Source organism: Arvicanthis niloticus, chromosome 1 (assembly GCF_011762505.2).
Source record: "Arvicanthis niloticus isolate mArvNil1 chromosome 1, mArvNil1.pat.X, whole genome shotgun sequence".
In the NCBI taxonomy this organism is placed as follows: Eukaryota; Metazoa; Chordata; class Mammalia; order Rodentia; family Muridae; genus Arvicanthis; species Arvicanthis niloticus.
In genome coordinates this window covers 63134476-63146176 of record NC_047658.1, presented here as the reverse complement: position 1 = coordinate 63146176, position 11701 = coordinate 63134476, and positions in this window count along the sequence as shown.

Sequence of the window (11701 nt, the reverse complement as noted above, 5' to 3'; positions counted from 1 at the left end):
CTGTTGTAATAAGAAAGGGACATCGGGTATATTATCAGAAACACCAACATCACTTCTATTTTTCTGTTACTTCTTAAGTTTCACATCCTTAAATGAAGATTACAATAATCTCCAGCATACAGAACTGGCATGAAGCTTAAGCAAGATAAGCTACTCACAACATACAGTGCTTATTATGGTGTCTGGCTTCAGGTAAAAATCGACAACTCTAAGAATCAGCACTATTACATGAGTAGCGCAAGCCCTGGAAAGACTTTTCCTATGTTCATCTGTAAGGGGTGTGGGCATCTACATGATCTGACTTTCTAAGTGAACCTGATACTGCAGAAGAAGTGAGCAAAGGTGGGTGGATGAATTGTCATAGTTTGTTAGTGTTCAGTAAAAATATATAAACATATTGAAAATTGGGAAATTAAAACACCAAAAGCCTCTCTTAATGTACATAGTGCAATCTATAAAGCACTGGCTACATATCAGGTCTCTTAAATGTGTTGCTGTGTTTTATCTTTTCCATAAGGGCAAGAGACACATGTAGCTGTCCCATTTCCAGATTTAGAAAAAAAAACAGAGAAGATAAGAATACCCAGCAAACTGCTTTTTTGTTCCAAAGACCCATGTTCTTTATGCCCATGGTAATTTCCCGCTAAGCTTGCCCCACATTCTATGGTATGCAAAGCCCTTTGTTTTGTACATATGATGCCCATTTTATCTAGAAATTCCTAATAAAAGACCAAACAAAGAACAGTCAAGATATTTAACAGACTAGCCTGAGGTCACAAAACCAGTAAACCACAGTCTAGTGAAACAAACTCCTTTGCTACAATGGAATGGCTACTGGCTGTTCATAAATAATGAAACGTAGACTTGGGTTGTAGCCCATAGACAGAATGCCTGCCTAATATGCCAAAGGCAGTAAGTTCAATTTCCAACATCACAAAAAGTAGAGTGAAAGCTACTCTTCCTTAGGCTTGGTGTTAGAAATTTGTACAATAATCTTCTCCAGTGAAGTAGTTACAGAAGCTATCCCATGTGAAGGAAACTTTGTTATATATTATATGTGAATTTCTTACCAGCTTCTGAGTATTGGAAGAACTTAAGAACTACATTAAAACTACCCATTGTCCAAAGTGAAACACACCTGGGATTTAAAAGTTCAGCTCAATTCACAAATTCATAATGTATTTAAAGTGAACTTTTACTTACTTAGAAGATAACAGCTTGTGGGAAAGCTATAGATATTTGTATAAAAACATAAAATATATCCTAAATCTAGTTTCAGTGCGTGGGCTGGGTTATACTAAGAGGAATTTTTTATCTACTAGTCAAAAGCACCATTTATTCCATTAGTTTGAAAAGTTTATTAAATATTCCTTGAACTGCCTAGACAATAGCCCACAAAGATATATTGTGGGGAGCCGACAGAAGACGGATATCATCCTTGCAGCCATCTTGAGCCATATACCCTGACAAGAGATTTCATTACAATAGCCTACAACAGCTGAGCACACTCTGATAACATCTTGCTTTAGATACCCAGGATCTTCCCTTGGGTGTGTGAGACTTAAAGCTGTGATTTAGAGCTGAGACTTAAGGGCGTGACTTAGAGATCAGATTTAGAGACAAGGCCTAAGGGCATGACTTAAAGGCGTGACTTAGAGGCGTGGCTTAGAAGTGACATATAAAAAGCAAGAGGCAGACAGAAGAGTTCAGTACAACTTGGAACTAGGAATTAGGTTAGAGAGTACAACTTACAGTACAACTTGGAACTAGGAATTAGGTTAGAGAGTACAACTTAGAGTACAACTTGGATTAGAAATTAGGCACTTGAGTCTTGGCACTTGGAGGAAGAACTTGGAATTAGACATTAGGCACTTAGCACTTAGAAGAAGTAACTTGGAACTTGGAGGCAATAAGGACTAGAAACTAGGGACTAGGCACTCAATACTTGGGACTTGGACTAAGAAGAGAGACTGAAGAATAAAAGGGATTGAATCACACTCTGTTTGGTCTCCATTCTTCTCATCCTCACTCTCTCTCTTGCTGAACTCTGACCCGCAGACCGGAGCTGCTTGAAGCAGTAACAAGTTAGTCCCCAAGGCTTTTGGCAGTGCGGATCCCAACATTGACCGAATGGTCCGAGACATTTTGGCCCCCAAACGTTGGGTAGTGCAGTTCTCAACATTTTTGGCCCCCAAGTGTGGGGCAGCTAGGGCTGCAACAATATATAAGTATGATTATGTTTCTATAAAGATTCTGGTCCAATAAATTAAATAGTTAATAAGAAAATATAATAAATTATGGGATCCATCTGTATTTATTATCATGTTTGAAAGAGTACACAGTGTGTGGAATGGCTCACTTTATGAAAAGGTGACAAATACAATTCAGAGAATAAGTAGCATTTAAGCTAAATCTTGGAGAGTTGTAAGATATTACAAGATACACAGAGATAATGGGAAGCTGTGTATAAAGTAGGAAGAGTGTTATAATATCATATCTTGTGGGAACTTCAGTGTCTCCAGAACTCTATGGAACAAAAATGTGCAGATATAACTAAATATAATATCATGTCAAGAACTACAGCAACAGTTCTAGATCTGGTCATGTGGGGTTACAATGAAAAAGATATAGGACCTGAGGTAAATTAATAACAAAGTCTTCTTTGGTGACTTGAGGATGTTAATAACTGGGATGTAGTAAAAAGGAGAGTAGGTAAAGGACATCACATTTCCCCTATGATGATGGGCTGGGGAATCTATGTGATATTCAAGCTTTCCAGAAAAAGAAAGTATCTAAGCAACCAGAAAAACAAGACAGGAGTAAAGAAAGAAGAGCTCACAGTAGATATGTAGAGAAAGAATATTTGGATGGTTAATTAAGTCACATGAATGATTGACTTTGCTCAGAAAAAGTGAGAGAAAGAGAGAAAGAGCTGAGGGCAGAGTGCTAAGCACACTTACTTAGTAATGGCAGGATTAGGAGGATAAAAGAACACTGTGGAAGAAGACAGACAGGCATGCAACCCCAAAAAAAGAAGTTCAAAAGAGGTAAAACAGAACTGTTGCAGTTTAACACTTCAGGAATGGAAGACACATCTGAGGTAATAACAACATAAGCACAGAATACCAGAAAGTCAGGAAGACAAAGGAGAAGATGTATTGTATACTTGGATATGAGAGTTACCTAAGATAGCAAGAGGAAGAGACATGAAAATAAAAGTCAAAAAGAAAATGTCTTGATAAATATGGGACATTGATTACTAATGCAAGGGATACTGATGTAACAAATGTCATATGCCTCATACATGTAGCTTCTTGTAGAGATGGACTAAGATGGATCATGAGTGACAAGGAAAAATAAAAGTATTGTTGGCAGATGCCCCAGAACTTTCAGACACAAAACATAGCAGAGAAAATAGCCTTTGCTTACTTAAGAGGCTGTCCATGTAGCTGAATACATTTGAGAATAAAGATGTCATGGAAAGTATAGGGCAATTGAGTTAGAGAGAAAGCATGACAGAAAAAGAGCATCTTTATTGCAAGTGGAAGCTAGAGGCCCTAATCTTGTACTCTAACATCTGTTGTAAAAGGATTAAAGTCATTTTGGAAATTATTGGTATCAGGTTTTAGAGTGGGCATGATTGTCAGAGGCCTGATGAGGCTAAATCTGCAGTTTACATTTATTAATTGCTGAGATATTGTTTTAGGTACTCTTCAAACTACCCTGTGCAGACAGTTTCTATTCCAGGTCATTAAAGAGTCTACAAAAAAGGAAGAAGGACATCTTAGAAGAAAATGCCTACATATACATAGTAAAAAGATGCAACCAATTTAGTTAGGTAGACAGAGCAGCGGATGAGTCCTCTGATCATCTCTTCTTCCTAAGCACTAGGATATGGTCCCTAGTACAGCTTCAATAATTCTGTCTTTAAAGACAGTTGTGTGACTGCTACAATTAGACAGGAAGAAGAGAGGATACAGCAGCAAGTGGAAATGCCCTGATTATAGGACACAGTAGCACACCAGAAGACACTCAGCATTCTGAAGTTATCCAGAATGGCAGCTAGAATTAGGACATTTGCAAAAATGATGGCCATGTGCAAAAGTCCTTGATAACCTCAAGTTCAAAAACATTTATTCCTCCTGAGGACAGAGGGTTGTTTTCAAAGTAGTGGAGAGAGAATCTATAATGGTACATTCAGAGGACCACTCTCCATATTGGGAAGTGGAAATTATGAAATGTTTTCCAGACTTGTTTTGAGGATTATATAAGATGCTATTGTATACAACTCAGCACAATGTTAGATGCATGCACCTCACAGAAATCCACTGACTTATAGCATTCAAATAAATATTCCTCTACTGGTTTTCCTTTAACCAACTTCAACAAATCCTTATAAATCTACATATTAATTCTGAAACTTTAGTTCTCTTGAATAATTTTATTATTCATTTCAAAATTAGCATATAAATGATAGCATATATAATACAACTCGTATGTATATATTAAACTATGTGTGCATATCATAGAAGAGGATTAATTTTCTGTCTATTACCCTAAGCTCATTTTGTTGCTTATTTGAAATTTGCTTTGTTCATCAGATTTTTAATTCAATTTACTCACAGGTCACTATCATCAAGAAAGTCAATGTTTTGTAAAAACTCTTTGGAAATGAGACTCAAACTTACACTGAGAGGATTTACAAAGATCCAAATATTTTGTGTGATTGTCTAACCCAATGCCTTTCACAAAGTTGGAGCTCAATAAAAGTAAATTTGGGGTGTCTCTAGAGATGATTTGACAGAATTGAAAAGATAGCCTATGCCACAGAAGGTGGCATTTGTAAACTACTCATTTAACAAATGTTTAATATCCAAAACATACTAGGAACTCAGGACAATCACTCCTGTGATTAAAGTCTACTAAAATCACCAGCCAGGCGAAACTCTGTAGCCTAAAGAAGAGACATATCTGTGGAGAAACACAGATGTGTAAGGAGGCAATGTGTCTTCATAAACAAAAAAAACTATCCATCAATGCTATAAAAGACATTGAAGAAAGTTTACAGGACACATGTAGGGACAAACTGGGTTTTTAATAGATTTTCTTACATAGGTTGAGTAATTAAATCTAGACCCATACAGAGACTAGGGTATTCAGTACTATAGGCAAATACCTTGAGATATAAAAGGTTTGGTAAACTCAGAAAAGCTTGGATGGTCAAAGCAAAATAAGCAAAAGGATGTTCATATGGGGAAAAAAGTGTTTGTGGATGCCAATAAAGAGTCTGCACATGAGTCTAGATGAAATAAAAATTCCCTAGAAGGAGGTTGATCAGAAGAGTATAGCAAACCAACCATGCTTAAATTCTGGGTACAAGAAGAAAGGAGATCAGATAGGTGGTTAAAATGTTCACAAAGGAAGAGGTTTCTGGCCATGGAAATAAAAAGATGGGAACAGATCCTGAATCTATATTCACATAGCAGGACTAAAAGCTGTTTCCAATAAAAAAAGAGTAGTCAAAAAGTCTGCCCTGGGCTCAAAATCAGACATTTCAATGTTAAAACATAGTCACAGAAATTTTTTTGTCCTTAAGTATACAACTTAGCTCCCATTTTTAATAGAATGGCCAGTATTAATCAATGTTGACCACAAAGAAGACAAGAGATTATAAGATAGCTGATCTAAGTCACAGTGAGGTAGCTATATCTGCAGATTAAGGACAAAGAAGAGAAAAATCACTTTATACCTAAAGGATGAGACTTAAGACAAGTCAGATAATGAAGAAATACATCCCCAGTAAAAAGCAAAAAGAGATGGACGAGGTCTTCCTTGAAGGACAGGACCACATCATCATAAACATCGATCACAATTGCTGACACACTATACAGGTACTTATAAAGCAGATAGATTTAATAATGCATCATTATCTGTATATTCTTACAATGTACACATTTATGGACAAAGCATCAATTGTCCATGATAGAAAATTTCAGCACTTAGAAGGTGAAATAAGCAGGAGACCACATAGTAAGACCAGCTGACCTTACTAAATGTTTATGAGGTGCCAGAAGTTCTTGATTTTTTTTTTTTTTTTTTTTTTTTTTTTGCATGTAATTGTATGTCACTGCCGGAGCTACCTCATGCTTGGGGGCCAAAATGTCGCAGACCACTCTGTCAGTGTTGGAACCTGCACTGCCAAAAGCCTTCAGGGCTGAATTGTTAGAGCCCGCACTGCCCCAAGCTGCTCCCGTCCACGGGTTCTAGCTGTAATAAGTCTCAAGTTCTTATCCTAGTTCCAGCTGCTAGTCTCTTTCCCAGTTCCAAGTCTTTTCTAAGTTCCTTCCAAGTTCCAGGTCTCAAGTCTCAAGTACTTTCTTCTGTCTGCTTCTTGCCTTTTATATGTCTCACTTCTAAGTCATGCCTTTAAGTCACGCCTTTAGGTCACGCCTTTAAGTCTTGTCTCTAAATCACACCTTTAAGTCACATCTTTAAATCTCACACCTTTAAGTCTCACGCACCCAAGAGAAGATCCTGGGTATCTAAAACAAGATGTTATCAGAGTGTGCTCAGATATTGTAGGCTGTTGTAAACAAGTCTCTTTTCAGGGTCTATGGCTCAAGATGGCTGCAAGGATGATAGCTGCCTTCTGTTGGCTCCCCACAATTGTACACTGTCCAATTAGTTAACTATTATTTACAAATAAGAAATCTAAACTATACCTGGTGGCACATACCTCTAACCCCCAGTACTTGGGAGCTGAGACAGGAGAATTATCTTGTTTAAAACTAGGCTGGGCTTCACAGCATGTACCAGGCCAGTCTAGGTTACATAATAAGATCCTGTTAAAGAAAAACCCAATTAATGAGTTAGTCAACCAATTAATGAAAATATAGATATCTAAAATTAGGAAGTTTTAATGAACTTTACCTGGTAGGGCCAAGGTTTCAAATTCAGCTCTGATTAATTTGAGCTCTTTGCATTGCTACACATTTAATCCAATGTAAATGCATCTGAACATTTGCAAATTAAAAATTTAAGTTTCAGCTTTCCACAAGCAGGCTCAATGACTTACCTACTTCTGTTGTTTTGGAAACTTGAATTTAATCAGCTTTGCCAGAGGCCTACTGGCTGAAGCTCTGGTGTCTCCTGAGTGAGTGAGCCCATCATCTGCCTCTTTGTGGATAAGGAGAGCATTTTATGGAGTCACAGACCCTTTGCTTCTTTGTAGGTGAAAAAATGATTTGCTAGGAAGGCATTCCCTGTGTCGCATAGAAACTACAACAAAGTGGTAAGTTAAAGAAAATAGAAATTTTGTGAGTTAAAACATGAAGAATTGTGCAAACAGCATTTACATCTACAGCAGGAACCATGCCATCCAGTCCTCTGTAACTAAGAGATAGAAGGGCATCGAACGGTGCCGGACCTCAACACAAGCCACAGCTGCAGTAGGACCATGGACTCAGACATGGCCCTCACTGGCAGCATGACTCAGACATCATTATGGCCTCAGTTCCTCCTCTCCACCGCTCACTCATCATTCCTCTCTCTCTTTTCCACCTCTCCACTGAATATTCTGAGAATATTCACTGAATATCACTGAATATTCAGTGAATATTCTGAGAATATTCACTGAATATCACTGAATATTCAGTGAATATCCACTGAGAGGCATTGGACAATGCAGTATATTACATAGCCGCCCCCAGCCACATCCCCCACAACCACCACTTCCTCCCCCTCCTGCCCCAGACAGCTTTGCATGCAAACCTTCACTGGAATGCAACTGAGTCATTGGTTTGACTCAAGGTTTCCAGTTCCCTAAGCACCACAAATACTGGACCATTGTCGAGACTACTCTCATGCAACTTTCCGCAGCCCAAAGTCAGGGTGATGATGCAACTAGGCAGGTCCTAGGATTGTGGTGAGGTAAAGAGGGAGGTTCTGTGTGATCTTCTAGCTGCTGCTTATGTCCCTGTTCTTGTTGTCTGCCACCTCAAGTCTTGCTAGGTTCGATCTTCTTGTCTGTAGCCTGAAAGCAATCCTGCTACCTAACATCCCTAAGCTCCCAGTGGGGCAAGCATCATAGGCCACAGTTTCAGCAGCTCCAGTGAAGCCAAGGTGATGTCCAGGTCCATGGACCATTTCTGAGCTCATGATCCTACTGCAAGCCAGGGCCTCTGTTGATGTCCACACTCCATGTTACCACTGAAAGACAAGTGGAAGTCCATGGCTGTGTTGCAGCCTGAACCCACTCTGATATGTGTAGGCTGGGCTGCCACCAAGTGTCATGTTGATGTTAGTAGCCTTCACAGCATCTGAAGCCATGTTCATGTTCATGGTCTGTGCTGCCACAGGAGACCATCCTGAAGTCGGTGGTGCATACCCTGTGGATGTCCATGGTCCCCATAGTTGCCAGAAACCAAGTGTAACTCCATGATCCATGATCCTGCTGACTGTAAAGTTCAAGGACACTATGTTTTCCATGATATTGATGACTGCAGACTCACAGAAGGCTTCTGTGACAACCCCTACCCCCACCCCACCCTCCAAAACAAATAACAGCCTAGACAGAAAGCCTAGAAGAAAACTCTTTAAAGTTGTAAGTGTAGCTTTCCAGAACTCATGGCTTCTATGGGCATGTAGGTAGAGACGGACTCGATTTTCTTTAAGGGGCTGGCCACCGGGAGCTTAACCCATGCTCCAGTGAGTAAATGGGCAACACATTGGACTTGTTTCTGGTTGTTCTTGTTTTATTTCTTCTTCTTCTTCTTTTTTTCTCTTTGAAGGAGACTACCAACAGTGGGAGGCCAGACATGGGAGGACTTAGAAGTGAGAGTGCTTGGAGTTCATGATGTAAATTTCCAAATAATCAATTAAAACACTATGGATAAAAAATAGGCATCCAGTCTTCTGAAGACTAAATTATCTTGTCCTTAGCCTGACCCCAGTATTCCGTACTTTATGTGGATTCATCTCTGTGTGTGGTTACAATATGATTGTTCAGCACCTAGAAACCACTAAGAGTTCCTTTATGTCTCAAAATGAATGGCTTTCTATATCTATATGGTAACCAAGTAGAGGCAAGCCAAGGTGATATAGCTCAGTGGGCAAAGTGCTTACAGTGCAATCATGAGGACCTGTATTTAGATCCTAAGCACCCATGTAAGAGCCAGCTACCTCTATCATCATCTGAAACCCCATTGTTGGGGAAGAACCCTAGGATCTGCTGATAATCCAATCTGGCTGAGCAGGTAGACTCCAAGTTAATTAGGAGATCCTGTTTCAAAATGTAAGGTAGAAAGTAAGAAGACCAATGTTGATCTCTCTCTCTCTCTCTCTCTCTCTCTCTCTCTCTCTCTCTCTCTCTCTCTCTCAAACACACACACACATACACACACACATACACACTTTAAAAAGAAAAAATAAGGAAGGAAAGGAAGGGAGAGAGGAGAGAGAGAAGAAGGGAGGAAAGAAAGAAAGAAAGAAAGAAAGAAAGAAAGAAAGAAAGAAAGAGAGAGAGAGAGAGAGAGAGAGAGAGAGAGAGAGAGAGAGAAAGAAAGAAAGAAAGAAAGAAAGAAAGAAAGAAAGAAAGAAAGAAAAAAGGTGAGACCTTTCAAGGGATTCTTCTCTCTCAACTATTCAATACATTCCACAGAGTAGATACCTTGAGCTCCATTCACTTTACCACCTAGCTCCTCAACTGTGGCTTTTCTATTTAGCCAGTTAGGGAGTGACTTGATGAAAATCTGGTTCAAGCCTGTAGTTGAATCAAAACTTCCTATTTTATTTGTACCAAAAGTTTACATCAGTGAGTGGGGTGCTTATGCTAACCAGCGGAATTTTACTCTTGTCCCTGAGTGTATGTGCCCCTTGGGATCCCCACAGGAGAAAAAAATGCAATTGGCAAGGCAAGATTCATCACACAGTTCAACACCAAGTCTGCCTTATAACCAAAGTAACAGGTTGTTTTTTAAGTCACTATTGAATCCATGTTTGCTATGGATGACTGCTCCTTTGGTAACACTAATAGAAGCATCATAAGTACATGGTAAGGCATCCATAATATCTCTTGCACAGTGGGACTACAACACTTGTCATTGTGACAGTAACAACGGGGCTTAGTTTTCCCTCTACTCCAATGCTCTAATGATGATGTTTTTGTCTACTGGACAAAAAGATAAACACTACTGTATAGAATTTAGATGTTCTGAAGGAGGCTGCTGGAAAAATTTATAATATTCGTTGTTGACTTTGTCATGAGATAAAACACCTGACAAAAGCAACGTAAGGGTGAAAGGTTTTACTCTGACTCACAGTTTGATAGTACAGCCCTTTATGGTAGAAAATCATGGTAGCAGGAGTTTTTAAAAGTTGTTCAGATTGCATCCAGTTAGGAAGCTAAGAGAAATGGATGCTGATGTCAAGCTCAATCATACTATTAAAGCATCTTTCTTCCTAACTAGTTCATAGCCCATGGACTAGTGCTATTCACATTTGGATTGAGTCTATCCTTCCTCAGATTAGATAATTCCCTAGAAACGTATTTGTTTCAGTGATGCTAGAGTCCATGAATTTCCCTTAAATTATCAAAGTTAAGGATATTAACTATCACAGGCTAATTGTACTCATTCTCCAAATTTTGAGGGCTGAGTTAATGTTTCTTCTTTACAACCTAAAACTGCAATATTGAGGACAGACAGTGACTGGGCTGTGAATTCACCTTTCTAAGATGCATTGTAGATTATAGAACAGTTCTAATATTAACTACTAAATAGTATTGTTATGAAGATTAAAGAGGATTGTGTTTCACCTAGAGACTAAAACAAAGTAAGCACTCAAAACTACTACTTTGTGGGGATGAAGTTGTGGCTCCACTATTCAGAGTACTTACTGCTCTTGTGAAGGACCCAGGATTGATCGCTAAAACTCACATTGTATCTCACAGACATCCACATACCCAGTTCCAGGTTTTTGGACACCCTCTTCTGATCTCCAGCAGACATGTGCATACATGGTACATATGCATGCCTTTAAGGAAAATAATTATCCTCATAAATTGCTTAAAATCTTTAAAATATATTCAATTGGAATTATAGCAACTTTGCTAGAGATGTTGGAGGAGATTCTCATTCTCCTTAGTGTTCCCTGGGCTCACATAAAACCTATAACTAAGAGAGTCAATTCCTAGATTAGTGGGAAACGGTAGAAGATGATCATTCTAGGTCCTAGAATAAAACTTTGATCAGCATCAATCCAAAGGAATGGCTTGGAAAGTGCAACAAAACTTTAGCTGATATTTAAAATCATCACCACGAAGCATCCACGTGACCTTGTCTTTCCTGTGACATTTCACAGTCCTGACTTATCAACTATCAAAATAATCCTTTCATGTATCTAAATTCTAAACTCTATTACAAGACTAACAGATGAACATTATAATTCTCCTGTGACAGGAATGAGGGAATCTGAGACTAAGGAAAGTTACAAGTATCAACAGTCCTCATTCAAACACAAATTCTTATTTATACATTCCAGAGCCCCACTAATACAAAAATCCGTATGAGGCTGATGTACTGGCAAGTAGACACGTGTCATTTTCAGTAAAAGCCACTCTGCTGTCTCTGAAAATTTCTCTTACCCAGCATGTTTGCTCTTAATAGTCATAGGAATCACATTCTCCAGAAAAAGCTATGTTGCT